This window comes from Oncorhynchus kisutch, linkage group LG9, assembly GCF_002021735.2.
Source record: "Oncorhynchus kisutch isolate 150728-3 linkage group LG9, Okis_V2, whole genome shotgun sequence".
In the NCBI taxonomy this organism is placed as follows: Eukaryota; Metazoa; Chordata; class Actinopteri; order Salmoniformes; family Salmonidae; genus Oncorhynchus; species Oncorhynchus kisutch.
This window is the reverse complement of record NC_034182.2, coordinates 23,824,377-23,839,662: the sequence shown is the minus strand read 5'-3', so window position 1 is coordinate 23,839,662 and position 15,286 is coordinate 23,824,377. Positions and strand designations below refer to the sequence as shown.

Here is a 15,286-nt window from a genome sequence, read left to right as displayed (position 1 = left end):
TTTTATTGGGTAATCATTCAAGTAAACTGATTCAATATTTGCAGCTGTCGGTGGTAATATCTCTCTAGGTACTGATCCGTCGTCAGTATTGTGAAATAATTATAATGTTAAGGTAAGATCATCGCACATAGCGAACGCTCTCTCTGCATGGTGTTTTGGGAAACGCATGTTACATATTTGGCCGTTGTAGGAAAGATGAATATTAAAACACTTGTAAGCCTGACACCCCAGTCACATTAATCATGAGCACAATTTTTCCAAACTCTACGTCTTCAGTCCGGCCAGGGTCCGTCGAAGACTAGAATGTTACCAAACCATAGAAGATGAAAATATGTGTTTGGGTTTATGGGATAGCTAGCAACTTGTAAACAATTACTCATTCCTATAAGTGAGCACTATTTTAATAGTATGTTAAAAAATAATACACATTGGATTTTAAACCAATTATACTTTGACTGTTGCCGTTTGTTTTTTATGATAATTATTAGGTGAAGGTCGCAAGTTACAGTATAGACTAGCTTTTAGCTAGCTAGCAGCTCTGTATGCTAGCTTGACTTGCTAGAAAGTTATAGAAGGAAGTTGAGGAAAAAGTAACTAAACAAAAACAATGTTTTATTATCAACTGAAACAATGTTTCTCCTGTCTTGAATGAAAAGGACCCTATTTTACAATCTTCCCCCCAAAATGCGATCCCTGACAAGAGATCATCTTTTCTTGCATTGTGAAACCCTCCCTATACTCTCTGTCCAGTAACGGAACGAGATTGCATAAAGATGACGTATGGCGCAATGAAATACGTTTGTCACGATGTAAATGGGGCATGAGTTCCATCACTATTGGGAAACCGCTCACGCACCCGATTTTGCCTTTTTCCCAGTCTGCCAGGTATGGTGATTGCGCACGCACGGGGGAGGAAAGAGAGAGATGTTTGTGTGTGTGTGTGGCGGATGCTATCACTGTTATTCATAAGCCTGCATTGTCACTTCAAGAGCATGCATTCATTAGTCTGTATTGTGTTCCCACAGGTCCAGGCAGGAAGACAACGGATGCAGTCCAAACACACCCTATCCCCTCAGCCCTCAAATGAAGTGGGCTGAGGGGATAGGGATGGCCCGGGAATTCGTCACTCGTTCATCCCGTGATGATTGTGTTTTCAGCCACCGGTAGCTTGTGTGTGCTTTATATCCGCTACAGTCGATTATAATTGCATGCCTACTTACATTAAATATATAATTATTAATATACGCCTACTGTATAATAGCTAGCAAATGAATTAGTTAAATAACGTTAGCCTGCCTAGCTGGAAACTATTTTTATTTCTACAATTTACAAAAGCTAACCAAACAAAAACATAATTACTTTTATGAGACGTGTTTGTGCCGTCATGTACATTAGTAGCACAATTTCTAACTGATTTTACATTAGTTTTTACTTATGTTGACTCCAAATATTGACGTTTAGGTTTTAATTTTTGGCTGAATTTTCTTAGCGGATGTGCAATCATCACAAATTGAATTATGGGGAGTTTCAGGCCCCGACGTGAACATGTTTGTACACTCGCAAACTCGACTAAAAACGAGGGCTGAGGGGCTTATGTTGCAAATTTCCCTTGCTTGGCTAATCATTTGGACCGTCCTCAAAGAGAACAAACACACTGCTATACCATTAGAGTGGTGTGAATGGGTTTATCTGAATTTTCCCTACATTTCCCCCCACCTCAGCCAGCCCCCTAACAATTTGAGTTCAACCAATCAGCTTCAGCCTCTCACCATTTGACTAACATCTAGCAAGAGGCACCACATGCACACACAGCGAGAGAGAGAGAGAGAGAGAGAGAGAGAGTGCAATGCAATTTTTGGGGACCACTTTTGGCTCGTGAGCACTACTTTCAGAACTACTGGATAAAAAGTATGCACAAGTACTGGAGAATCTCTTTAATTCTATACTGTGGTGCCACATTCTCAATATACTTGCTTTGTCCTCAGTTTGTGCTCTTTTGTGACACACGCCAACACTGACCTCAATTTTGTTCAATTTAAATCATTTGATTGCCAAGAAATAGTTATACTGTCAATATAGGCTAATAATGAAACAAGTGGCGATTTAAGTAAAAATAAATCCAATCTAATAGAAGTGAACCTACCTGAACCACACACAAATGGGACCGTTAAAACCTCAAACTTCTACAGTAGTGAACAAAATGCACTGTAGTCTGCTAGACTAATTACATAGCATATCCCTCACCCACGCCAAACTACACTGAGTCTACAGAACATTAGGAACAGTATTGAGTTGCACCCGCTTAATATTGAGTTGCACCTGCTTTTGCCCTCAGAACAGCCTCAATTTGTCGGGGCATGGACTCCACAAGGTGTCAACAGCTTTCTACAGGGATGCTGGCCCATGTTGACTCCAATGCTTCCCACAGTTCTGTCAAGTTGTCTGGATGTCTTTCGGGTGGTGGACAATTTGTCATACACATGCGAATCTGTTGAATGTGGAAACCCCAGCAGCGTGACACACTTAAACCGGTGCGCCTGGCACCTACTACCATACCCGTTCAAAGGCACTTAAATCTTTTATCTTGCCCATTCACCCTCTGAATGGCACACATACACAATCCATGTCTTCAGGCTTAGAAATCCTTCTTTAACCTGCCTCCTCTCCTTCATCTACACGGAGTGAAGTGGATTTAACGAGTTACATTAATAAGGCGCCTTCAGAATATATTCACACCCCTTTTTCCACATTTTGTTGTGTTACAGGCTGAATTTTAAATGGATTTAATTTAGATATTGTGTCACTGGCCTACACACAATACCCCATAATGTCAAAGTGGAATTATGTTTTGAGAAAGTATTACAAATTAATAAAAATGAAAAGGTGAAATGTCTTTAGTCAATAAGTATTTAACCCTGTTGCTATGGCAAGCCTAAATAAGTTCTGTAGTAAAAATTTGCTTAACAAGCCACGTTATACATTGTATGGAATCATTCTGTGTGCAATAATAGTGTTTTAACATAATTGTTATTTATGATTTAAAAAAAAACTTAAACAGTTAAAAGAGTTTAATGGCTCTAACAGGATAAACTGAGGCTGGATCAACAACATTGCAGTTACATCCTGCTCATGCAAGGCACTAAAGTAATACTGCAGAAAATGTGGCAGAGCAATTCACTTTTTGTCCTGAATACAAAGTCTTATGTTTAGGGCAAATCCAATACAACACATTACTGAGTACCACATTCCATATTTTCAAGCATAGTGGTGGCTACATCATGTTATGGGAACGCTTGTAATCGTTAAGGACTGGGAAAAAAGGAATGGAGCTAAGCACAGGCAAAATCCTAGCTGAAAATCTGCTTCAGTCTGCTTTCCAACAGACACTGGGAGTTGAATTCACCTTTCAGCAGGACAATAACCTAAAACACAAGGCCAAATCTACACTGGTGTTGCTTACCAAGAAGACAGTGAATGTTCCCGAGTGACCAAGTTAGTTTTGACTTAAATCTGCTTGAAAATCTATGACAAGACCTGAAAATGGATGTCTAGCAATGATCAATAACCAATTTGACAGAGCTTGAAGAATTTCTTAAATACTAATTCACAAAGTGTTGTACAATTCAGGTGTGGAAAGCTCTTAGAGACTTGCCCAGAAAGACCCACAGCTGTAATAGCTGCCAAAGATGCTTCTACAATGTATTGACTCAGGGGTGTGAACCTATGTAAATTGAGATATTTCTGTATTTCATTTTTCAATAAATTAGCTAAAAATTCTAAACATGTTTTCACTTTGTCATTATGGGGTATTGTGTGTAGAAAAATGGGTGAGTAAAAAATGATTTAGTTATTTTATATTTAATCCATTTTGAATTCAAGCTGTAACACAACAAATTGTGGAGTAAGTCAAGGGGTATGAATACTTTCTGAAGGAACAGTAGCTTTCACCTGGTAAGTCTATGTCATGAAATGTTTTGTACACTCAGGGTATTCTGACAGCACTTTCAACTCAATCACAATAATATTAACCTTATAGATGATCGAGTGAGAACAAGATGCACTTTTGTAGAATGACTGACAGATATCATGTTTCATTCTAATTAACCCATAGCAAACTAATTGAAATAGGTTGGTAAAAAGGAAATTAGGCTGAAACAAAATAGCAAATACTATTATATTGCGAAAACATTACATTTATTCATAGGCCTAAATGCATCTTAAATATATGTTTTCTATTTCCTGTATCGTGCAAATTAATTAGGCCTTCATTAAGCGGGGAGAGTGTTAAACCAATTTAATCTAATATAATGGATAGGCTAGAATAATCAATCATATGGCTTTCAGCTCCTTCTGGAAGATAGTGCCTTAAAAGTATCCATACCCCTTGACTTATTACACATTTTGTCGTGTTACAGCCTGAATTCAAAATGGATTATATTGTTGTTTTTTTATCTCCCCCATCTACACATAATACCCAATAATGACAAAGTGAAAACATGTTTTTAGAAATGTTTGCAAATGAAAATCAGAAGTATCTAATTTACGTAACTATTCACACCCCTGAGACAATACTTAGTAGAAGCACCTTTGGCGGGTGTTTCTGCATCAGCTTTGCACATCTGGATTTGGGGATTTTTCTCCATTCTTCCCTGCAGATTTTCTCAGGCTCTGTTAAATTAGTTGGGGAGCGGCAGTGAACAGCAATCTTCAAGTTTTTCCAGCGATTTTCAATGGGATTCAGGTCTGGCTTGGGCTGGGCCACACAAAGACTGTCACATGTGCTGAAGCCATTCCAGTGTCGCTTTGGCTGCATGTTGGGGTATTTTCCCTGTTGGAATGTAATTCTTTGCTCCAGTCGAAGGTCATTTGCACTCTGAAGCAGGTTCTAATCAAGGATGTGCCTGTATTTGGTTCCATTCTTTGTTCCCTCTATCCTTACCAATCTCTCAGTCCCTGCTGCTGAAAAGCATCCCCATAGCATGATGCTGCCACCACCATGCTTCACGGTAGGGTTGGTGTTTAACAGGTGATGATCTGTGCCTGGTTTTATCCAGACATAGCACTTTGCATTCATGCCAAATAGTTATATTTTTGTCTTATCAGACTACAGAATATTTTTCCTTATGATCTCAGAGTCTTTCACATGACTTTTTGCAAACTCCTAATGTGCTGTCTTGTGCCTTTTTCTCGAGTGGCTTCCATTTGGCCACTCTCCTATAAAGCCCAGATTGGTGAAGTGCTGCAGAGACTGTTGTCCTTCTGGCAGGTACTCCCATCTCAGCCAAGAAACTATAGTTCTGTCAGATTGGTCATTGGGTTCTTGGTCACCTCCCTGACCAAGGTCCTTCTTGCCTGGTTGCTCAGTTTGGTCAGACAGCCAGCTCTAGGCAAAGTCTAGGTAGTTCCAGATCTTTTCCATTTCCCAATGATAGAGACCACTGTGTTCTTGTAAACTTTCAACACTCTAGAAATTGTTTTACACTCTTCCAAAAAATATTTGCCTCCACTGAGATCTACAGAAAGTTCCTTTCACTTCCTGGTATAGTTTTTGCTCTGACATGCACTGTCAACTGTGGGACCTTATATAGAAAAGTGTGTTTCTTTCTAAATCATGTCCAAACAATTGCATTGACAACAGGTGGACTCCAATCAAGTTGTAGTGACATCTAAAGGACGATCAAAGGAATTTGGATGCAACGGAGCTACAATTGGAATGTCATAGCAAAGGGGTGTGAATAGGTATGTAAATGAGATATTTTTGAATTTGATTTTCAATAAATATGCAAACATTGTAAAAACATTTATTTATTTCGTCATTATAGTTTTTTTTTTTAAATATCCATTTTGAATTCAGGCGTTAACACAACAAAATGTAGAATAAGTCAAGGGGTATGAATACTTTCTGAAAGCACTGAAGATTATCATAATCTATTGAGTTCCTAAAGTAGCCTACCGTCCGCGGTATAATCACAGGACAGGACGAGACCGGGAGAATATGAGCACGGCACCTAGATCCAAACCCACATGTCAAGATTTTGGGATAATTCATTCATACAAAAATAAACTCCGAAGGGCATAATATTAATGATGAATTGCGAACCGGCATGACTGACGGGCTGAAATGACAAACGCACTTGTCACAACAGCCTATGCCTGAGACCGTCGTCGCTTGATCATCGGTCAGTGACTGACACAACACCGCAGAGGCAGGCGTTGTAAAGAATTAAGACCCGGGGCAGTGGGGTGCTGGGTGCACCAGCCCGGTGACGTTGGAAAAGCAATGAAACGACACAATAATATATTCTATTGTAGACTACTGGGAGCAATGCCAGCAAAAATTCCCAGATAAATATACTCTCATAAAAATTGGGGAAATAACGATTAACGGATATTGGAATAAAAAAAGGGTGCTGTTACAAACACAAAACATTATGATGATCTATTCTATATCACCCACCTTTGTCATCTCACGACAAACAGACGCGACTGATGATGGTGCGGCTATTCTCGTTTGACGTTTTTGACTAATAGGTAGGCTACTGCCCCTCTTTCACCGGTACCCCGTTATGAGAGAAGCGAATCTCCTCCAATCTCCCCTTTCCTTCTTATTCTTCTTCGTCATCGATTCATTCGTGATAGAAACATCAAAAGGACCTTAATAGGAGGCTAGTGCTATGGAAACGCTGCAGGATGGAATCGTTCGTTTTACATTTGATTGCCCCTCTGTCCGGCGGATGCTGCTCTCCCGCTGTATGTCATCAATGCTTTGAGACCCCTCGTGCGCACAAACGAGACGGTCATGTCTTTTGAGACCGCTTTTCTTCTATACCCGCGCCGAATGCGCCCCCCCCCCCTCCCAGTCGTGGAATGAAGGGGCAGCACACACACAAGCGCTCACACATGCTGATGATGTGGAATGACTCAATTATATATTGTAAGCGAAGACGTTATTTATTATTATGATTTGATGAAGTGTTGTTTGTGTGTGGATGGCCCATGGCGCCATATTGCAGGGTCCATATGGTCGGGGTAGACTGGATAGAGCATTACTTGGACAATAGAGGGAGACAATGCCTCGTTAAACGACACTGTCTTGTCTCCTTATTGAAGAATTAGTTGATCCATGAAGTTTATTATGTTCCTGTCTTCACAATGTCTGTTTATGTCCCAAATAGCCCCCTGTCCCCTATGAAGTGCACTACTAAGACAGCGGGTTGTGTTCATAACAAGCAGAGGAACATAAGAACTTCACGATCAACAAATTCTTCAAGAAGGAGTCTAGACAGTGTCGTTTAACGAGGCATTGTTCCCTAAATGCTACTTGGTCAGCAATGTTAGACATTTCTGACTATGTAGGACTACATTTTCTGATAAATTTTTTTGTTTCATAGAATGTATTGGCTCATTTGATGGCGACAGTTGTGCTTTAAAAAAATAAATAATTTGTGATTCAGGATTATTGCTAGGCCGCATAGGCCTACACTTGATTCAATGTTGTCATGCTTTTAGTTGATCAAAGTTATGGAATTCACATGGGATATCTATATGTCTGTTTATCACACTTACCATACATTAAAGAGCTTACTTTACACAATAGCTGTAGCAACTGGATGAAGAGCACTTATCTGACGAGTTGGTTATTTATGAGAAGTTTGTCCTCCTATAACAAAATACAAGCAAGGCAAATGGCTTCACTTGGACTAAAAATACATATTTAGTCAGACAACAATGTCAGCAAGTAGCCTTGGTGTGCAATATAGATGCATTTTATCCGGAGACAAACAATGGTTTGTGCAGAAGCTCATGTAAATCTGATTCATGATACTCATGCGTGACCACAAGTGTATCATTGGCCTAGCTACTTATATAATTGCTTCAGCATTTCACCTTCGTCGTCCATGTACTTTACGGAATATGACAAACAACATGTGAACCAAATGCAAACATGTTCTATATGTCTGCCTTGTGAAGTGTGAAGAAATGATAGTGTGTGGCCCTGTCCTGTGACATTGTGACGACCTCACAGAGGGGTCCCTGGTCACCGAAAGCCCTCTTATCTTCCTATGGAAGAGTTGAATAATTCACCTTACGCACGCACACACACACACACACACACGCACAAACACACACACACACACCATCTAGGTTAGATAAGCCCCCTACTGCTCCCTCCTTCCCTCCTACAAGGCTTGTCATCACCATCGATCACCACAATGCCTTCCTTGGCCCCCCCACCACCCCACTCCTCCCTCATCCCCTGCTCGGCTGCTCCCTTGGTACGGCCGGGGCTAGTGTAGTGCTGCTTGGATTTCAACTCCAGAGAGAGAGAGAGAGTGTGTGTTTGTCTGTGTTAGCTTGACTCTCGGAGGGAGGAGAAACCCCACTTCTCTAGGATCAGGTATCCCGTACAGCCAGGCCTCTCTCTCTCTCTCTCTCTCTCTCTCTCTCCCCATCTCTCTCTCTGCTTAGCTCAGTCCTGGGCGGATTAATGGGTGCTCTGTGTTTGTGTGTGCATACGTGCATGCACTTGCGCTGTGTGTGTGTGTATGTGTGTGTGTGGGGGGGCTTAATCTTCTGTGATGATTTAATTTGCATGTTATGGCCTTTTGCACTCCCTGCATATTTTCTATGGTAAAGCTGCTCTTTCATCATTTCCCTCTCTCTGATTACACTACAGAGGGAGCTCAACTCTCCGTCCTCTCATCAACTGTGTGTGTGTGTTTGTGTCCAGTCAGTAACTGGAGCAGTTCACCAGGCAAGGCTGAGGGAGTGCCAGCTTTGCCTGTTAAAGTGACACACACACACACACACACACAATACACCCTTAGAACCTCCACCAGGAAGTGGCCATTAATTGTGAATGGGGTCAAAGGTAAAAACAGAAGAGCCGACAAGGAAAGGTGGATATGACTGTGTCCCAAATCGCTTAACCTAGTGTATGTTGAGTTGAGTAGAAATTTGGCTGAGGACAGGTACCATGTATGGTGAAGAACAATCTGTCTTTTTTGGTCAGAAATTATTGACACCCCTGTTTTCAATACCTTTCAATACCTCAACTTACGAGGATCATGGCACTGAGCCTTTTTCTAAAATGTTTTATGAATTGGAGACTACATTGGGAGGGATCTTACACCATTCCTTCATACAGATTATTTTCAGATCCTTGAAATGCTTCATCTGTGTTTATGGACGGCCCTCTTCAATTCAAACCACAGGTTTTCAAAGGGGTTCAAGTCTAGAGACTGAGATGACCATTGCTAAATGTTGATTTTTTGGGGTGTATTAACCATTTCTTTGTGGATTTTGATGTGCTCTTGTGGCCAAGTTTCAAGAGGCAACCAGGTTTTTGGCTAAAATGCCCTGGTTCTGGGTAAAGTTCACGATGCCGTTGACTTTAACAATGGCCCTAGGACCAGTGGAAGCAAAATAGCCCCATAACATCAAAGATATTTTACAGTAGGCATGAGGTTATTTTCTACTCATGCATTCTCATTCTCATGCTGGTTTACATGGCCAAGAAGCTCTATTTTCATGTCATCTGATCAAAGCACTGGTTCCAATCCAGCCCCCCCCCCCCCAATCCACAGACACTATATCAAACCAGCTCCCCTCTGACCCCTGGGTGTTCTGAAATCTCACTAGTGATCAGCTTAGTGGTGCAGTCCACATACCGGGAATCTAACGGCCTGTAATCTGCAGGATGAAATGGGTAACAATAATCTAATAATCTACCACAGATTGAGATGGGTGACCTGGGTCTATGGCTTGCGTCCCAAATAGCACCCTATTCACTATATAGTGCACTACTATTGACCAGGGCCCATAGGACGCAACCATCTATACACCACACGTGCAGTGTAGGAAAAGCAATCATCATTAATAACTCAACCTCAATCTTCTAAGTGATCCTCTTCTATGGGCTGCTTCCCAATTGGCTCCCTATTCCTTAAATAGTGCACTTCTTTTGACCAGAACCCTATGGGCCCTGGTCAAAAGTAGTGCACTACATTGGGAATAGGGTGCCCTAGATCCACTGCACATCTGACTAAGGTAGGTAGGTCACTGCATCATCAGACAGTGCAGTACAACATACTCTCAATCTCAACCTTTGTGTTTAGATTGTGTGTCCTACTCTGCTGTCGATCATACTAAAAGCATCATTAAAGCCATGTGTGTCCCAAAGTTGATGGGTTTATTGATCCCCTCCCCACAGGACAAAGAAAGTAATTTCAATGTGGAAATTTGGGTAATAGTTGGTTGAGACATTGATCAATGCGATTTCAACCTTTATTCACCCACTCAAAAAGACAGCCAGAAGTTTGTTGAATTCCCAATGTGTTATCACTACGCTTTCAACCATCTAAAAGCACAACCAAATTCCAAAGGAAAAACAATGTCACATTTTTGCTTTATCCTCATGTGAGCCAGTTTCATCAAAGTGCTTGATGATTTTTGCAACTGCACTTGAGGAAACTTTCGAAGTTACTGAAGGTCAGTCAATCCGGAAAATGTAATGTCTTAAAGTAATGATAGACTGTCGTTTCTATGTGCTTATATGAGCTGTTCTTGCCATTATATGGACTTGGTATTTTACCAAATAGGGTTATCTTCTGTATACCACCCCTACCATGTCACAACACAACTGATTGGCTCAAAAACATTAATAAGGAAAGAAATTCCACAAATTAACTTTTAACAAGGCACATCTCTTAATTGAAATGCATTCCGGGTGACCACCTCATGAAGCTGGTTGAGAGAATTCCAAGATTGTGTAAAGCTGTCATCAAGGCAATTGCTACTTTGAAGAATCTCAAATATAAAATATATTTTTGATTTGTTTAACACTTTTTTGGTTACTACATGATTCCATATGTGTTATTTCATAGTTCTGATGTCTTCACTATTATTCTACAATATAGAAAATAGTACAAATAAAGAAAAAACCTTAAATGAGTGGGTGTATCCAAACTTTTGACTGGTACTGTATATATTGCACTACTTTCAGTATATAGGAGATAGGGTGCCATTTGCTATTCTCAGGCCACTCCCCTATTCTCAGTCCACTCCCCCATCATATTACGTTTACTTGTCTTGTCACGTTCACATTATGAAAAGTGAACACCAAATGTATGCAGTGACTGTAATTAACACTAGGTGGCGGTGACGGTCAAAATACCGTTTACCGACCTCGTAAAGATGGCAGCGCCCTTCACCCGTTTTGTGTTTGGAGGAAAGTAGGAGATTATCTATTACATTTTGTTATCATAGGTCAGACAACTGCGTGTAGCACAAACATGCACACAGATAGAAATACGAAGGTTTGAACAATCTGATGTTAAGCTTTCTTCAAACGACAAATTGTCAATTTTGCGATCCTGAGTGTCAGTAGGCTACTGAATGTAAACAATTGCTTATTGACCAGCCCTAAGATTCAATGACTATATTAAATAGTCAATGCCGTTTATACAAATTAATAACAGGACTGTCTGAAAAATCTAGCTATCAGTCATGCGACTTCATAAATCGTACCTGGTAGGCCTACTTTAGCTATCGTCAATAAATGATATGGAACGCAGTATTGGTGGAAAACTAAAGTAGCTTAATTTAACGTTTAGAGATATAGCCATACAGGCTGTACTGTACTCTGAGGACCTAGTTCACTGCGTGCTGTATCTAATTTCTCTGTTCTGTACAGCTGGAGTTTGCAGTGCAGATGACATGTGACAGTTGTGCAGAGACAATCCAAGCTGCTGGAGGGAAAACCAGGCAGGTGCATTTTTACCTGTCCATTCCACCACTCAAATAATTGATTAGTGTAGTAGGCTATGAACTACACTTCTTCTACAGTGTACACACACAACTCAATGTGAATTAGGGGCATTGCCCCTAGGCTGCATACCAATACAGTAGAACAAATTATGAATGTTATTATTTACTTAGCTATTACTGTTACATCCTAGTGCAGTACATTGCAATTTAGTTAGCAATACAGGGGCTGCTCTTGCTTTTGCTCAAATACTTAACACTGGAACGAAACCACAGGGCCCCTCCATGCATTCCACGATTCATCCACTAAAAGCCATCTAAAGCATAGCCGGTCACATAGCAGCAGTAATCTCTCTTTTCCTTCATTCCTCATCTCTGTGTGTTCTCCTCATTGCTTTTCGCTCTCTCTGTTTTGGTTCCTCACCCTTTTCTTTCTTTCTTTCTCTTTTTTCAGTGTTCCTCGTGCCCTCTTTCTCACCTCTCCTTTATTCTGAGTACAGGAGTGCGGTCGGTGAGGATAGACGTGGGGAAGGAGGAGGTTCTGGTGGAGGCATCTCTGACGTCCCATGAGGTGCAGGGTCTCATAGGGAGCACAGGACGCAGGGCGGCACTCAAGGGCATTGGGGGAACAGAACAGGGTAAGGGTGCAGACATACTTTCGGACATGTTTAATCCGCTTCGGACACGGATGAAATTGTATATTACTTGCATTCATTGCCCGTCAAAAAATTCCACCTTTTTTTTGGTTTACGCAAAAAGACAAACAATTTGTGCGTTTTTTGTCGGACAGCCATCTCCTTGTCATTCACCCCTCAAAGGATGACTCTCATTGAAAAAGCATTGCCTCTATCCGAAATACTCTGAATACAAAATCCCAATGTGTCCACGGCCTATGGCGGGAGCTAACAGCCTGAAGGTGTGTGAATTACTTGGTGAATTCAGAATGCCTGAACACATTAACAGACTAATGTCCTATATTGAAGTTATTAGTAGGCCTAAATCACAGGTGTATGGGGCAGCCTATGTGCATCTGTATTTGTGTATTCTACTATATGTGTAATGTGTGTCTACTCTTTATGTGTGAGTCTGTACTCTATGCAAATGTTTGTGTGTCTGTGTGTATCAGACTTGGGTACGGCGGTAGCCATGATCGTTGGTAGTGGTACTGTTCAGGGGGTGGTGCGGTTCCTGCAGCTGTCTGAGGAGCGCTGTTTGATCGACGGGACCTGGTGCCCACGGCCTCCACGTCCACTCGCTAGGAGATCTCACACAGGACTGCCAGAGGTAGTGTGTGTGTGCGTCCTCAAAGTCGATTAAAGGAACCATTGGCTAGATCTGTCGCTCATGATATCACAGTTGCACCTGCTTGCCCCAGAGGATCATGGGAGCTAATAACTCATGTTTCTCTCTCTGTGTGTGTTTGTACAGCTGTGGAGAACACTATAACCCCTATGGGAGACAACATGGCGCCTCGCAGGACCCAGACAGGGTACAGTTTCCTTGCCTTCACTCAGAGTAGGTTACAATGTATAGTCCTGCTTCATTACCTTGTGAAACTGGGGTACTTTCTCAGATGTTATGCTCTCAGGAAGTAACTTTTTACTGTCTCAAAGAGATGATAGGATTGGTATTGACTGATATTGATTAGACAGATATTGGTTATAAAAAAAATAATCTTTGCCTTTTACCTTTTCTAACTGGTCAAATGCTATTCATGGCTGTGATATCTATATCCATAAATGTGTTTTCTTCCAGCATGTAGGTGATCTGGGGAATATTGTGGCTGGACCAGACGGCCGAGCCTCATTCAGACAAAAGGACCCTCAGCTAAAGGTAACACACGTGCACACACCTACTCCTTCTGATCTAAAACCTATGTATTTACATGGTATTTACACAGGCAAGTACAGTGTAATTATAGTGTAGACATTTAGTACATGGTGTTTGAGGCATGCGCAATTTAAAGAATTTACAACTAGACTCACTATGGAGATAAATGAGTAATCTAGAACGTTAATTCTAGGGTGAGGGCAGGTTTAGCCACAATTACATCCTGAGCACAGCACACTGGTCAGTTGTACCAACAACATTGTCTGTGTCCTAATTGGCACCCTATTCCCCATTTAGTGCACTACTTTTGACCAGGGAAAAAGTAGTGCACTAAATCGGGAATACGGTGCCATTTGGGATGCAGGCATTGACAGTGTCCACTCTGACCCCTCCTCTGTCACTTCCTGCAGGTGTGGGATGTGATTGGTCATTCTCTGGTGGTGGATGCTGGGGAGGATGACCTAGGAAGGAGTGGCCACCCCCCCCTCCAAACTGACCGGGAACTCCAGGCAGAGGTGATCTCATGGTAGAGGAGAAATGAGGATAGGGGTTAGGTGGACTAACTGTAAGTCAGAGTTGGAGTTAATTAATTGTTTTTGACCGTTTTAAATTACAATTCTATTGGTTCTTGGAATTTCTCTTAGTGACAGGTGTTCTGTGTATATTCCTGTGTGACTTCATGTGTCATGTTGCCTTCATTGTCTAGACTTTGCAGGTGCTGACCATGTCAATGTATGTGTATCTATTGCTCCGTGCTCATTGGGTACAGACTGGCCTGTGGGATAATCGCTCGCTCTGCTGTCCTGTTCCAGAATGCCAAGCAGATCTGTGCGTGTGACGTGGTGACACTATGGGAGGAGAGGGGCTGGCCGGGAACGGGCCGCAGCAAGACCACCACAGAGACACCTGCCGCTCACCTGTGATGCCAGATGCCTGGGTCATATTCATTAATGCACAATGTAGCAAAACGTTTTGCATCAAAAACAACATGAGATCTCATTGGACAAGTCCAGGTTATCCGTTCATCATGTGTTCTGTTTTTTTGCCTAGTGAAAATTACGCTGAATGGTGAACATCACTGGCTGTCGTTGATGATGTCGCACACTGACTGAAACTGCACTGAGAGAGTGGGAGACAGGGAGAGTGGGAGAGAGGTTAAGTAGGAGAGTGAGGAGGAGAGATCAAAGAATTGTCTGTTCAGCAGTCATCTTCCTTTTTATTGAGATGCCATATCGAATTCTTCCGAGAACGGAACCTTTCATGACAGACTAAAGAAACACAACAGGAATAGGATGTATGTTCTTATTTCAAGCCAAAACATCCCATGCTGACTATTCTGTTGTAGTTGACTAATTTGAATAGTTTTGTAATATCAATGTGGATGTTGTCATTCTATGTTTGATTACAATTTTGATACTTATCTCAAGTGCTCTACTGTGTAAATATCAGTTAACTCCAAGGGAGATTGTGGTTTACCTCTCAAATGTTGTATGATTTATATCACAATCATTTTATCAAAATATTTGTAACCAGTGTTGTATAGATTTTTTGTTGTTGTTACTTTTCTCAGTCAGACTTGTAGTAAAAGGCACCAGTTGCCCTTCGGACTGAGTGAAACCTGTATATGAATTGATAAATGACTGACTTTTGTAGTAAACCCTTTTTTTAAAATAATAGCCTATCTGTTCAA

At 41.3% G+C, this 15,286-nt stretch overlaps 1 protein-coding gene and 1 pseudogene across 1 annotated transcript in view; one reads left to right on the top strand and one right to left on the bottom strand.

The window, feature by feature from the left end:
• The window catches only part of LOC109896431 (galactose-3-O-sulfotransferase 3), a 34,520-nt gene extending 27,702 nt beyond the window's left edge, over positions 1-6,818 (bottom strand). The window contains exon 1 of the mRNA XM_020490684.2: positions 6,458-6,818. The gene's annotated coding sequence lies outside the window, so the exon portion shown is untranslated. The remainder of the gene's footprint in view (positions 1-6,457) is intronic.
• A 4,361-nt stretch (positions 6,819-11,179) lies between these two features.
• Positions 11,180-15,270, top strand: LOC109896934 (copper chaperone for superoxide dismutase-like; annotated as a pseudogene).
• Positions 15,271-15,286: the final 16 nt, after the last annotated feature.